The sequence below is a fragment of the Gordionus sp. m RMFG-2023 genome, chromosome 1 (genome assembly GCF_954871325.1).
Source record: "Gordionus sp. m RMFG-2023 chromosome 1, tfGorSpeb1-WG-v2, whole genome shotgun sequence".
NCBI lineage: Eukaryota > Metazoa > Nematomorpha > Gordioida > Chordodea > Parachordodidae > Gordionus > Gordionus sp. m RMFG-2023.
The window spans coordinates 74819782-74835389 of NC_088775.1; the positions used below are offsets into that span (position 1 = coordinate 74819782).

The following is a 15608-nucleotide window of genomic DNA, read 5'->3' on the forward strand; positions in this document are numbered from 1 at the left end:
TTAAAGCGCCGATCAATTTCATAACCGCTAAAAATTCAGTTTCTTTTCCCTTTCAGTTTCTAAGAAAAAATTTCAATAAAAAGGAAGCCAATAATATATGAAAACAAAAATATGTTTAATGAATGAAAACAAGTCTCGAAAATGATATAATTTCGAAGAAATTACTAAACTATAAGGATAATTAATATTATTGTATCATCAACATAAATGCCTTTAGGTACATTTTATAGGGTAAAGCTAGTTATTATATTAGAAAAAAAATCCATTTCTTAATTTTTCTTATTTTCAACTTATATAAATTTAAATGTAAAATGCTTATTACAGCAAAAATTTATTTTGAAATAATATTTAAAAAAATACATATTTGTTATTGTTATCTTATAATGTTCAAATCAAAATCATACACGTGTATGTTGAGTTTGCCAACACCAAATTATTTAATATTTTTACATAAAATAGTACTTAATTTTATTATAGAAAAAATTTTTGACAAAATTAATTTCAACATGAATGCTTTTTGGATTATATTGTTCTCCTGCTTATTGATGTCCCTAACTCAAGGCCAGCACAATAGTAAGAAAAATAAATAAGTTCTTCCATTTGTATTTTTTATTTATAATTCTAGTTTGAAGCAAATGATTAATTATATAATATTTGAGGGTTCCCGTTCTAAATCGCTAAAAATTGGGAACCTGGCTTATATCTCCTAGAAAATTTTTAAAGTAAATTTGAAATTAATATTAATAGATACTAGGGGATTAAATACTTGTATTTAAATTGAAAATTTAAAAAAAGGCTAAAATGTTTAAATACAAGTATTTAATCCCCTAGTATCTATTAATATTAATTTCAAATTTACTTTAAAAATTTTCTAGGAGATATAAGCCAGGTTCCCAATTTTTAGCGATTTAGAACCTATCCCTATTTGAGATACAATGCTTTTTTATTTTTAACATTTATATAAATAGAAAAGATTGTTTTAAGTTTGACGAGTACATCATTACTCCGAACAATATATGAGATTTTAAAACTTAATTTTTTTTAGAAGTATTATATTACGAAGATTTATAAAAGCTTAAAATTTCATATTAATTAAGGGCAGAGATAAAAATATTATTAGTTTATAAACCGTCTATTCACGATAATAAATTCTTGCTCTAAGATACTTTTCAAATGAATATCTCAGTACAGATACATCGTCTAAAACGCATCTAGATACCGATGCATTTTTACGAATGTATATAGATGCAGATAGAATTTTTTTTATACATATGTAAGATGTGCGCTTAATTAAGGATTCTGTTGTTAAAATTCAAATTTCGTATGTACAAAATATATAATTGACTAGAAATAATTGTTGGATTGTAATAATAAATCATTCCCAAAATTTTTATACACTCCCTTTTATCTCTAAATTTTTAGCCATATAAAACTCTTTTCCGGAACAATTAACTGCGAGTAGTTGTTATATTTAATAAATACCAATTTTATATCGGTATAATCATTAAATGTATTAGAATCGACACTCGTTTTTAAAAAAATTATTCAAAATTTGATGTGTTAGCATTACTTATATCATTTAAGAGGTTTTCAAAAAATCGAATATTAAATTATTGGAAATCTTTTCTCAGATTGTTCAGAAATATTGATTTACCTAACTTTTCGTAAAGTCATTTGATCGTAAATTCGTCTACTTTTCTGATTGGCTTAGTTAATAACTGTAAATTACGATTATATCTTAAATAATGTTAAATAATTACTTAGAATTATATAATATATTAATAAATGCATAAATCATATAATTATTGCATATTAATAAATTTTTATAAATAATGATATCGTGAATTTTGACCGAAAATGGACCAATATTCGATCAAATGAGGTCATGCCTAAATATTTATCTAATAATTATGACAAAAAATAAAATAAATTATAATATATAATTTACCATGTTGTCATGTATTGCTTAAAATAAAATTTGTCTGATTAGTTTTTTTAATGTAATAAACTCGGTTTAATATAAAAAACGTGAATAAAATTATATCAAAATGTATCTATAAATAAGATATTTTTAAAATAGTATCTAGATACAGATAACACATTTTTATACCTAGACACTAAGTTAACAACTCTGCTCTATAACTATTACCTTTGTTAGATCATAAATTTATTTCTATATACCTCATTACTTTTTTTTGTTTCAAGATTGCCAAATTTTAAATAATGGAGTGTATGTAAGTTAATAATTATATCATTATATAATGTTTATAATATTCCGGGTTTTCTATATGGTTTTAAACAGGGATCCGAACCTGAACCGAACCGTTTAACCGCTAAAACCCGGTATTTTTTATCGAACTTGAACCGAACCTAAACCGCTAAAAAAATTCTAGCCGAACCTGAACCAAACCTCTATAATGTCTCTGAACCGGTTCAAGCCTCATGATTTTATGGTTATAAAACAATATGTAAATTATTATTAGTATATTGAAAAAATTTCAATTACATTCAAATTATTTTAAAGACTATCATCAATAACATTTGATGTCGGTTATAATTTTTATAAACTTTAGTATATTGTCATTTTACAACATTTTTTTAAAATATTTTAAGCTTGTAAATTATAATGCTTAGAGAAAAATTAAATCCAAAATATTATATAAATGACACATTCAGTGTGGAAAGATGCTTTTCACAATTAAATTTACACTATCTCCTCTTAGTGTAATTTGAGTGAGACCAATTTGAAAATATATTAATTGTGCGGCTTAACAAAAAAATTTTAAGTAAAAGTAAAATATTGTTCATATTAAAATTAATCATTGATATATATTCTTATTTTTATATTTATAAATTAAATATTATTTTATAATGTGCAATTAATAAAAATGAAGATTTTTTACATGTGTTTTTAAAATTAATCATAATAAAAAAAAAAAATTTCCTATACATAATTCGAATGTAGGTTTGGATACATTCAAACCGGTTCTTAGAGTTTCTAACCGAACCGATATTTTAATTTTTTACGAACCGAACCTGAACATTGAAACGTTATTTTTATCCGAACCGAACCGATATTCGTTTCGGTTTGGATCCATGATTTTAAATATCTGGTTGGTTCCTCATAGGAAACGTTATTATAGTATAACTGTATCTAATGTTGTGTAGTCGACTTATAGCATCCAAATGGCCCAGCTAAGTGTTAGGTGAAAAAAATGGCTGCATCTAATTAGGCTTAGCCAATTTACTCACCCTATTAACTAATACTAACTGTCTATTTTACTCATGTTTTTATTGATAGTATATAACAAATTTTTCTATTTTGCAAATTAGTTTTATCAACTATCTTGTACTATGATCTACTTTAATAGAATTTGAGATAACATACTTTAATCTATTTAAAAATATAAATTAGTTCAAAACTAGATATATATATTTTTCCTAAACAATTAACTAATTCATCAATATATATTTTTTTATATTATGTATTTTTTTGAATAAGCACGATTTCTAGAAGCTCAGTGGACAAATTTTATTTTTCTAATTTGGGACTAAGGCCTAACTTGGACCGTTGACTAATTTATTTCTGTGATAGACTTGACAATTAAAGCAGGGGCGGACTGGTAGACTAAAGACCGACTCCGTGGGAGATTAAGAGAAGCCCCATAGTTGGGGGGCTTCGCCCACAAACCCCCTTGCGGGCGGGCCCGCTTTGCCTGCGGCCGAGAATTATAAAATTTTATTTGAAATCTATTACACTTTATTAAAATTTAAAATAATTTTTCTTTTTAATATTTATGTATTATCCATTAAAAGAATTACTCCTCCTTTGAGTGGACCGCATTATTCTTCGTTAAAATATGAATTTTTGTGATTATTACATATAGTATTTCATTCAATTAATGGCTGGCTGATAACAAGCCAACCCATAATAAATAAATGATTTAATATGATCAACCTATATTTTTTATATATTAGAATTAATTTTATATCATAATTCATAGAATTTCTTGTAATATATTTACTAAATCTGAATTGTTCTATATATATTTTTATTTTTTATTTATATGGAAGGCTGAGAAAAAAAATCAGTTAACAAAATATTTATAGAATAAAAATATAAAATATTGATAAAAATTAAATAAAAGCTCTGGAATATTTTTATAATAAACGAAATATAAAAATGTAATGTATTTTTTAAAAAAAGTATATTTAAACTGTTGATAATGCAATGGTCTGCTGATAGTGAGCTTGATGCAATAATAATATATAGTTGCTCATGGCTCAAAATCGATAGCATTTGACTAAATCTCGCGTCGGCCAGAAAAGGTTTGGTATTTAAAAATTGAAGTATAGGAATGAAGCAAAATGAAAATAATTTTTCTTTTTATATTGCTAAAAGTATTATCATGTAAATGTAAAGAATCTGCTGAGCATATTGTTGATGTAATTGATGTAGAGGATATATCTCTTGTTGTTAAATATGCTAATTAATTTAAATTTGTGGTTTGAGCTTGAGAAGAATCAGATATTATATTAGAACATGAACCAAAATTTATAATGGGTGAAAATACTTGTAATAAACATAAAGATAGATGTTTTTTTTAATATGTGATTTATGTGGACTTTTTATGATATGAATTTCAATGTCCAGGCAACGTTGTATTATTACTTTTTTTGGAGCATAAAGGAGAGTCTAAAGAAGTTTCTAGAAATGAAGGTGATTTTTTAAGTTTGTAGTTGTTATAATGAAAAAGATAACTTTTTTTGTTTTGGATTTTCTATCTTAAGTTCTTTATAAGATTTATCATGAAGTTTATCTGCTCCACTTTTGTATTTCCTTTTTTTTAATATAAATTATTATGCAGGATAATATAAAAGTATAGATTTTAATTTAAAATTAGAATTTATATTTAATAAAATAGCTATCAAGGTTATCTATATATTTTTTCTTTATATTTAATGATTTAAGATAAAATGTTGATCTTATGTTTGAATGATAAGATCATTAATAATTAATATATATTAAGTAAAGATTCCACTCTAGCCCAGAAAAATCCTTAAATATTTACATTGGATTTTGTTTGTGAAACAAACATTGCTTATTTTAGTTGGGGGAGGAAGGGGGGGGGGTATTATAAATTTTCATAATTCTTATATTTAGTTCTGGGTTAGAATAGTTAATTTCATTTTTAAGATAATTAGATAAAATGAATATGAAAGGAACTTCATTTTTTTTATATTAAAAATCCATCTTATCTTATATAAATCATACATAAACATATATATTTTATATTTAAAAATAATATAATTATTTTTATGAGGTTTGGTTTAGCTTGTGTTATTTATTATTTTCATTTCGGTCCATTTCTATAATAATTATGTGTTTTCTATACATAAACATAAACTTTAAATAAAATGAATGAATGAATGATTTTTTATAGTGCTTATTTCACCAGATAATTAAATCAATAATTTATAATTATTTCAATTTCTAATATTTTAAAAATAATTTGTATTAAAACATATTTAGATTTTTGGCAATTTAATTTAGAAAAATTTTTTTTTCTTTACTAAGGAGGCCCCCAAATTTGTAATTTGCTAAGGAGAGGCCCCTAAATTAGTAAAATCTCGAGGCCCATGGGAGATTTTCCCACTAAGCTTACTAGCCAGTCCGCCCCTAAATTAAAGTCATTAGATACTTTAAATATAATGTATTAAAATGATAAAATAAACTTATATATATTAATTAATAAAAATATATCATTTTAAAATTTTATATCAAGAAATGTTCTATCAAGTACATAAAATAAAATAATAATTTGTCATTTATAATGTGTAGTGTTGTTTAAGTTAATAGTGAAAAATAAATAATTACAAGTTATACTCTTAAAATATAACTTGTTAGAGTTACCTGCATTTTTGCAGATCTCTAGTGTGTACTTACTTTTATCATTTGAAAAAGTTTTATAAACATTTATAGTATTCAGATATTTTAATCGTAATTAGTAAAGTTAGTGCTGAAGCGGGCTAGCTAAATCAGGATAATATGAACCACTAATACATCATTATAAAATAAAATTTTAAATTTTTCGTTATTTTATGAATTACTTATTTCAAATTTAATAAGATATTATAAAAAAATGTAAAATGTTTATAAAATTATCAAAATTATATATTATACTAAATATTTTGGCTAAATTTGATTGTATAGTTATAATTTAAAAAATAAAATGTTAAAATTATTCTATAAATATTAATTAGGCCACTTACAAACAATTCGTTTTTTTAAAGCGGTTTCATAGGCACGTTTTAATTATTATTATTTTTACTTCTAAAGAAAGTTTTATTAATTAAAAAAAAATTTTCTAAAAATAGCATGAGCATCGCCAAAATAAATTTACAGTATTTAATCGTTAATAAAGATTTTTATTAACAATTTAATGGTGGCAAATTTATATTATGCAAAAAATTATTTCGACAAAATTTAATCGTCTGTTTAGAAATTTAAAAAAATTGCTGGAAACATGCTGAACAGATTAAAAGGTGACTTGTGGGCTTAAAAATTAAAGATGGTATTTATGTTCATTATAAGGCGGGAAATCTTTTGATGATTTAGAAAGCTCGTAACTTTACATTCACAGTCATCACTAAATCGCCGAAGGATACAAAAATGAATGTAAAATGATTATATATATATATATGATATTTTGTATACTTCGCCGCAAATCCGAGCTAACCATGAAGTCAAGGTAAGGTGGTTTGACTAAACTAAAGGTAGTGGCATGTTGGGCAGAATCAACACTTTTACAAAATAATGCTAATATTTATATAAATTGTGATACACCTCATTAATCAATAGTATATGGTATCTATTGATTTATACTTCCTTAGATATAAAGGCTATGGAAATCATAGACGATTTAGCAAAAAGTTATGCCCTCTCCAACCTTTTTAAAATAAGATAATATCTTTTAATTTATGTTAACTGTTTTTATTATATTTTACTATACCAATTGACTGCTGACAAAAATAGAAAGGAGATTATAATTATTACCAAAATGATTTATCACGCCGCGATGAAGTCTTAAATTTTAAATATATTTTATAAAATTAACGTATTTAAAAAAAAAATTTAATTAGATTAATCATAGATTCTTCTAAATGAAGGAATTACTTTTTTAAAAAAAAAATAGTGCTAAATTTTAAAAAAATGAATGAGGTGTTAATACATTTTTAAAATTGGTACTAATTTTTTATAAAAGCCCCTCACATATAGCACCTAGCTAACGACTAGTCTACCTACAGGGATTATTAAGTAATTAAGTAGTAGAATGAGTCTTAACAATAAATATTAGAATAGCAACTTTAAAGATTTTTGTTATATTCTAAAATATTTAGTTTGAAACAAGATAAAAAAACGATAATCAAAAATTATAATGACAGTAATTTCATTGTATTTGAATGGGAAACGAGAAATAAAGATAAAGGTTATATATATTTTATAAAAAGCTATATATAATACTATATTTTTATAGATAGGGAAATGGCCTATGGTAGAATAATGGAGCAACAGGAAAATTTTTTGGTAACATTAGCCATATCCCCAGGACATGAAGTGATATAAAAAAATATTAAATAGGGGAGACCGGGGACAGTTTGTCCATAAAAAATTGAAGTGCAAGAAAAAATAGACAAAGCAATTTTTCTAAAATGTTTGAATGTAATTTTATTCTTTACATATATCTCTACGGTAGAAATTAATATTTAAGAAAAAAATCATTTAGTTTTTAATTAATGTAAAATTTAAATAAATGAAAATTTAAGCTTTATGAAAAACACCCGGGGTATCTATTATCCTTTCACGTTACGTGCGTGTCATAGCGCTTTTTTATTTTTAGATTTAAAATTTTTTTTATATAAAAGTGTTGATTCTAAGTATATAAATAAAAATAAATTGTCAAATATGTTAAATTTATTAGGGTTCATCTATATCACATATAACACCCGGAAGTACTTGTTGTCACTTAAATCTGTCATATAATTACAAAAAATAAGTCAATCATCTTCATATGTCATTAGTGGTCTAGACAAACTAGTGACTTTTAATGTTTTTATAAATTTAGTTGGATTTTTTTTAATTCAAAATAATCCCTGCTTAAAAATGGCTAATACGTACCCCGCCAAAACTTGCCCCAGGTCTTCACAATTAATTAAAATTTAATTTTAAGATATTAAATTAAAATAAATTGTGTCAATATTATCATATATGATAAAATATATATTTCTTTATCATATAGAATTAATATTAAGTCTAAACAACGTTTATAAAAAAGTTATTAGTGAAAATTTAAAATTTTAAAAAGTTTCTTTTGGTATGTTAAAATTTAAATTTGCATTTAAAATTTTTCATGAGCAATTTTGTCCGAAAAATTGGATTAAGCACCTTATTAAAATACATATTTGGCTTAAATTTCAAAACTTAAACTTTATTAATTTTTAAATTATTCGAAAAGGAAATACCTACCCCGGGAACACACTATCCCCGGTCTCCCCTACCAATTTTCCCAAATATCGAATTTTATTATCTATATATCAGAGACCTCTACACTTGGCTTAAAACCTGGCCCAGTTCGGCCAAAAATAGTTTGACCTAAAATGGTTCGGGCCTAAATTATTTTAACTTATATCCATTAATCAGTTGGAAAATCATATTAATGAGAATTTAATATTTATTTATATTGCTCATATCTTCAATTCTTTTATATAATTTGAAAAATATAGCCAAGATTATTTCAAAAAGTTGGGTAGGAAAATATTTCAAATTTAAATTATATCGGGCCAAAAATTTTAAAAAAATTCCCGAGCCGGGCTTAAAAATAATTATTTTCTAAAAAGAAATCTGATTCAAGACTAAAATATAGATCCAAGCATGTCTGATAGGTTGAATTTACTTACATATTGGTGACTAAAAATCAGACATTAATTATTTCTATTAGTAAAATTATTTAAAACCCTTTCCCAAATCTCCTTACAACTTAAATCTTATCTATTCCCTTAATAACCAATTCGATAAAAACACATTATTATGTTTAAAATTTTCACAATGAAAAAATTTATTATATTTACTACGTTTTAGTTCAATTAATCATGTCCAAGATACTTTACTTAAATTATTAATAAATTATGGTTATCAGATGTTATTTGAAATATTCAATTAAAACAATAAGTAGGATAAAACTCAACCTAAATTTTATATAAAATTATATTTTATTTGAGATAAAATTTCCTTTTACATGTATAATTTGAAGTTATGAATTATAAAAAAACTATTTTTATTTGACCTAAATACCAAATTATTTGGCTGAACGAGAACATAGACGTATCCAGGATTTTCCCAAAGGAGGGAACACTATTAGGAAAAATTTTTTTGGTATAATTTTTTAAAGATCTTTATGTTACGGAACATTTACGCTTTTGCTAAATGACGAAAACATAAGAGCATTCAAGTCTCAATTTAACACGGTGGTGCATAATTTTACATTATAAGCGTGAATGAAATTATGAAGGAAAATTTGATTTCTCAAAGATATAATTATTAAAAATATGCCTAAGAAAAGCAATTTGATTACCCTGTTATCTAGTGAATCTAACGACTTATTAAAATCAGTGAATTAAAAATTTATTATATTTATTTTCTTGTTACCAACATGATTCGGATGCCTTCAATGGAATAAATTAATAGTTCTTACACCATATCGTTTACTTCTAATTTTTATATTTTAAACTTTAACGCTTATTTATTTATTACCAAGCTAATATAAAATTTAAATAATTGTTCACTAGCTTAATTATTTCCCGAGATATTTGAAAAATTAAGCACTTTGTCAATATTCTATTTTAAGAGCCACCCCTATCTCTAGAAATAAGCTGAGTTAAGAAGAAACTCTTCCTTCATAGCTATTAATTAGTTATTACTGACATCTTTTTTTGGCTATTACATTATTATTGAATTATTCTATTTGCCTCATATTTATTGCTAAAATAATTTTTTTATTTCTTGTGAAAAAAATATACTATAACCCCATAATGTGTAGTGTAAAAAATTGACTTATTGATATGAGTCGATATCGATAGGTCTCAAGCAGAGTTCCATTTTAGGATTCAGAAATTTTAAAATTTTTTGTTATAAATTTTTGAACATGAACAAACAGGGACCAATTTTTTTGACAACCATACAAACCCGGTATAATATAAAACTGGGGCGAATTCGGACCCATAATGGAAAATCAATAATTATAAAAATTTTTACCAAATTCTCTCAATAAAACAATTTAATTTTGGAACCAGAACCCGGGTACAAAACTCTGGTATAAAATTTTATAATCATGCTGTATAAAGATTGAAAGGTACTCTAGAAGTGTATTTAACATCAGTAGCTTAGAGGAGTATAATGGCCTCCTGGACCCTATATGTCCTTGACCGCGAATTGGCTATCTATTAAAAAATATTTAACCAAATATATCATTAGCTTTATTTTAAAGATTTTATTGCATAACTCATTTTAGTATTTTTGTTTTATTAAAAATTGCCTATACCCCAAACTTTTATTCATACGACCATATTGTAACTATTGTTCTTCTCTCCTTGTTTCTTTCTTGAAGATTTTGTCAGAATTGAAACTCAGTCTTTTTTTAATAATCTTTTGAAAAGTGTTTTATAATGACAGATTTTCAATTTTGGTCATTACATGTATATATTACCGGCAATATACCTCATCAGGAAAAACTTATAGCCTTAATATCTAAGTCAATCCATGCAATATTAGTGTAATTTTAGTATATAAATTAAAAAGAGCAAAAAATTTTGACAAAGTTATCTGATTTATAGGATAGGTACTTAACTTATACTCCTGTAGGTCGTCAAAAAAACTCGCTCAACAAATTATTTTGCTACATTCCATAATCATTTATTTAACTCCTTTTTTAATGTAAAATGTCCTCTTTACCGGGAATGTATTATAGGCACGTGTAAAATATCTGCCCTATAAATTTCAAACAATTTTATAAGATATTATCATATGGCCTGATCAAAAACATGTAACAATAAGCCTTTTGGTCACAGTGTCTTTTTTCAAACATGTGATCTCTTTAATACATATAATACCTAAGAGACATTGAACAATAAATCAGATGGTGACACTCCATTTTAAAATTTATGGGAAAAGTGTATTAAACAAGTCAAAATAATAACATCAATCATTATCATAACTAATTTTTTAATCATACAAATTATTTCTATTTTATTTTTGGTAATCCAACGTATTAGAGATAAAAAATCTCTTTTTATAAATAATTTTAAGGGAATTTAAATTTTTTTAAAATTATAACTTTAATTATTCATATAACTTATTGTATATACTATACTAAATATTCTATTTTTTTTTTATATAGATGAGAGATAATAAAAGAGTTTTAATAATTTGTGGAAGTAACGTTACTATAGACTTTAAAAATGCTACATCTAATTTGGATAAAAACAAAGTCAACATTTTAATGCGACATATCCCAAAAATCAATGGATGTTCTTCATGATATATCCCGATATTATCTATTATAAATAAATAAAATTTCAAAAGGAGGGTTTTTTCTAAAATACTTTTACAAATATTATTTTAAATAATTTAAACAAATTAGGGATAATGGGTCATACAAACAATGATTAATTAGTTTAATATAATATATTACAAATATACTATATGTTAAATAAAATGTATGGACAATAAAATAATAAAGCTGTTTATCTATGCAGCAGCTAATAAAATTATCTTAATTAATTTAATTATTAGTATATAATATATTCTACTATGAGTAGCATAAGCCAAAATTGTCGGGAGAAGGAGGCGAATCTATTAAAAGGGGGAGGGAGGGGGTGTAAATTTTTTTATGTGTTAAAACCTAAACTAACAACATTGACTCAAACTTGGATCTTGACAAAATTTAAACTTATTTTTGTTTCCTTGGAGCTTTTATAAATATTCATTTCAAGAAAAGCACAAATTATTTTTTATTTTCCTAAAGCCATTAATATTTTTCCGCTTTTATTGAAATATCGTATTATCAACTGTCCAATAGAACAAAATTTGGAATAGATGGGGCTATACCCATTTCTAAATTAAATTTCGGATTGGATCGTATTTAGATCTTTAAAAAATATATATTTGGATTAGATCTGTAGGATAGTGAAATATTTTAGGATCTAGACGGGCCTGAATTAGGTCCAATGCGGGGTTCTAATATATTTTTACAAGTTTATCATTTATATTTGAGTGATTATACGGTATTATTATAAATTTGAACAGAATTATTTTTTAGATTTTGAATTTGATACAAAGTTTTTACTATAATACTAAACAAGCAGATTGTTATGTGAAACAAGTTATAATTAAAAAAAACAAAGAGATATTATAAGTCGAGTCATGATAAATACATTAATTATTATTAATTTTATAATAAATTCATTAAGATTTTTAAATTATAATTCGAAACGCCCCGGAATTGGTTTGGAAATGCACGTTTTATAAATGTACTCAAAGTTCTATTTCAAATCCCTGCTTTAAAGTAATATTTTTTAAAAAAATGCAAATACCAATGATATTAAATTACCCCAAATCAATTATTTCAAAAGATATTTTATAATAATCGATTCTTTAATTCTCAAGCATTCTCGCCTATTTTACCTATTTTTTATAGTGGCATAACGATACTTTTAAACTGGGAAAGTTCGTTTAGAAAAGGAAATTTTTTCCTAAGTTACAAAAAAAACAATAATTAAAAATTTTTTTTTTCTGAAACAACGACTTATCTGAATTCCTCACGTGAGAATTCAAAATCTTCCAATTTTAGATCATTTACCATCACGGTTAAATTTAAGAAAATCCAAATCCGGAAATGGATTCCAGGATAAGTAAAATACTATTTAATAAATTTTAGATGACCGTGAAGTTTTGAACGATTCATAATTTACATATAACAGAAAAATTAATTGGGGATCTCGATATTGTTGCCAATCAGTTAAAAATTTTAATCCCTGTGGGACATATATTATATCTAATTTATATAAATTTAAAAAAATATAAAAGGTAAAGCATGGTAAAATATCTTTCTGCTATAATAAGATTATAAAAAATTTTTAAAAATCATCTTTATAGATAATTTAAATTATTATTTCAAATCCTCACTCGAGAATTCTGGTAAATAGTTAAAAAACTTAATAAAAATAGCAATAATGCATATAATTCAAAAAATTGGAAGGAAGTTAACCAACATTGGAGTAGAGATTAGCAAGAATTCTGGGGGACCCTAACGATACCACTGATTTGGGAATACCTGAATTCGAAATTTTTGGATTTATAGGGCTAATGATTGAAAAATAATGGCTAAAAAATTGGCTATTGATTGGAAAATAATGGCTAAAAATTACTTTTAACATATATTTTCAATAGAGCCCTGCAAATGGATAGAAATAAGTCGCAAATTGGGCCTAAATTTAAAATAATAAATTGGATCGAGCTCAGGCTTATGAATAAAAATTCAGGCCAATCTTGGGCTTAAAAATTAAAAAATTGAGCAAATCTAGGGCAAAATATTGAATATTTATGGTTCTAGTTAGTGTTGTTAAATAGTCGAGTTTTGACTCTGAACTAAAGTTGGAGTGGCAAAACTCATTCGCATGAGTTGACTCGATGAGTCGGCTAAATTTTATTTTGAATCGGCCTGCTATTATTATTTACTCCACGATAAAAATATTAAAAAAATTTAGCCACTTTGGTTCGGGAATTTAAATATTTTTAAATCGGAATGATTTATGTGTATTATTTTGAGAATAATGCTATTATTATTATTATTACTATCTGAACCTCAACATTTAACTGATAGATGTCCGAACTCTTGTGCCATCTATCACCACATCTATAAAAAAAAGAATTTCAGGCCTGGATTTTTAAATATATTATATTTATTTTTATTATTTCTTGGTAATAAGGGTGATTTAAAATATTAAGTTTAAAAAATATGGCCCCGCCCAGGTATTTTAAAAATAAAATTCAGGCCCGGCCCGGGTATATTTAAAAAAATTAAAATACGGTCCGGCCTATGTATCCGGGCTTAGGGCCGGGCCTGCAGGTCTCTGATTGATATATAATATAGTAATAAAAATTATTTTTTAGTAATAATTCAGAAAGCAAATACAGCGCTTCTATCGAAATCGATAGGAAAAATTTCTAACTCCGCCTTTTGCAAGCTGGATATAATATTTTAATTGGGTGAGGCACGTTTACGAAAGGTCTTAGTCCGTTAAGTTTTTTTTGTTCAGTTTTTTTTTATTTAAAATTATTTTTCCAGATTAAAAAATACATTTATTTCCATTCCCCCTTCCTTTTTTTTCCAAAAATAAGATTATTATTTTATTAAAATTAATAATTAAATAAATGGCGTCTTTTATTGATATCAGAGACCTGCAGAGGTACCATTTGCACGGCCCGGCCCGGTCCGGTTTTAAATTTTTTAGGCCCAGCCCGGATATTTTTAAAAAAAAATTTTTACGGCCTGGCCCGGATTTAAAAATTTCAGGCCCGGCTCGGAATTTTTTTAAATTATATTCGACCTGGTATATACAAAATTTACCTATGAGGTATTTTACCATATTTTTCAGCGAGTATTATCGCTTATTATTTAAAAAATACTTGTAAAAAGCTAATATTTTGAGAATATTATATTGAATTTATAAAAATTATAAAACTGTTATTTATAAAAATGGATATTTTGAGCATATACTATATTTTATATTGCATTTATATAAATAAAACTAATATTCAAAAAAATGGTAATAATATTTGTCATATACTATATTTTATATTACATTTAAAAAAAATAAAACTAATATTTAATTTATAAAAATGGAAAATATTTTGAGAATATAATATATTGTATTTAATTTACTATTTAATTTATAAAATAAAAATAAATCGCTATTTAAAAAAATGCATGTATAATAAATAGTATTTTGAAAATATAATCTAATTGCACAATATTAATATAATTTATTTTATAATATAATTTTTTAACAAAAGAAGAAAATTGTATTATATAATATTGTAAAAAAAAATAGTGAAAAATGTTGGATTAAAAACTTTCATGACTCAAGGTAAATATAATAAATGCAATAAATATTTGACAGTTTGCAAAGTAAAAAACCAGCATGATTGACGAAACCCTATACTCAAGAAAGATATTAAAAATTCACAAATTATCATGAAGAAAGAGTAGCATATCTACCTTTTCAGGAGATTACTTCTTCTTTCTTCAAGAATTCTCCCAGTAGTGGAAAAATTCCGCTCACAGCTTGCACTTAAAGCAGGAATTGCCAATTTTGCTAAAATTGGAAATTCGCTTTGATGAGCCGCCCACCACTCTAACAAATTATCCACCTTAAATGTTTTATCTATTATTTATGTAATTATAATATTCATCATCGGGTATTGACATATTACCAGAATTACCATCGCCCCATTTGTCATAAAACGATTCAGTTTGTTTAACAACAGTCGT

The 15608-nt window shown here is 24.8% G+C and overlaps 1 long non-coding RNA gene across 1 annotated transcript; it reads left to right on the forward strand.

The window, feature by feature from the left end:
• The first annotated feature begins 7376 nt into the window (after window positions 1-7376).
• LOC135922699 (uncharacterized) lies at window positions 7377-11634 on the forward strand. The gene is made up of 3 exons (XR_010571005.1): window positions 7377-7490; window positions 7539-7618; window positions 11454-11634. It is a non-coding gene; the product is annotated as an uncharacterized LOC135922699 (long non-coding RNA).
• The last annotated feature ends 3974 nt before the right edge of the window (window positions 11635-15608 follow it).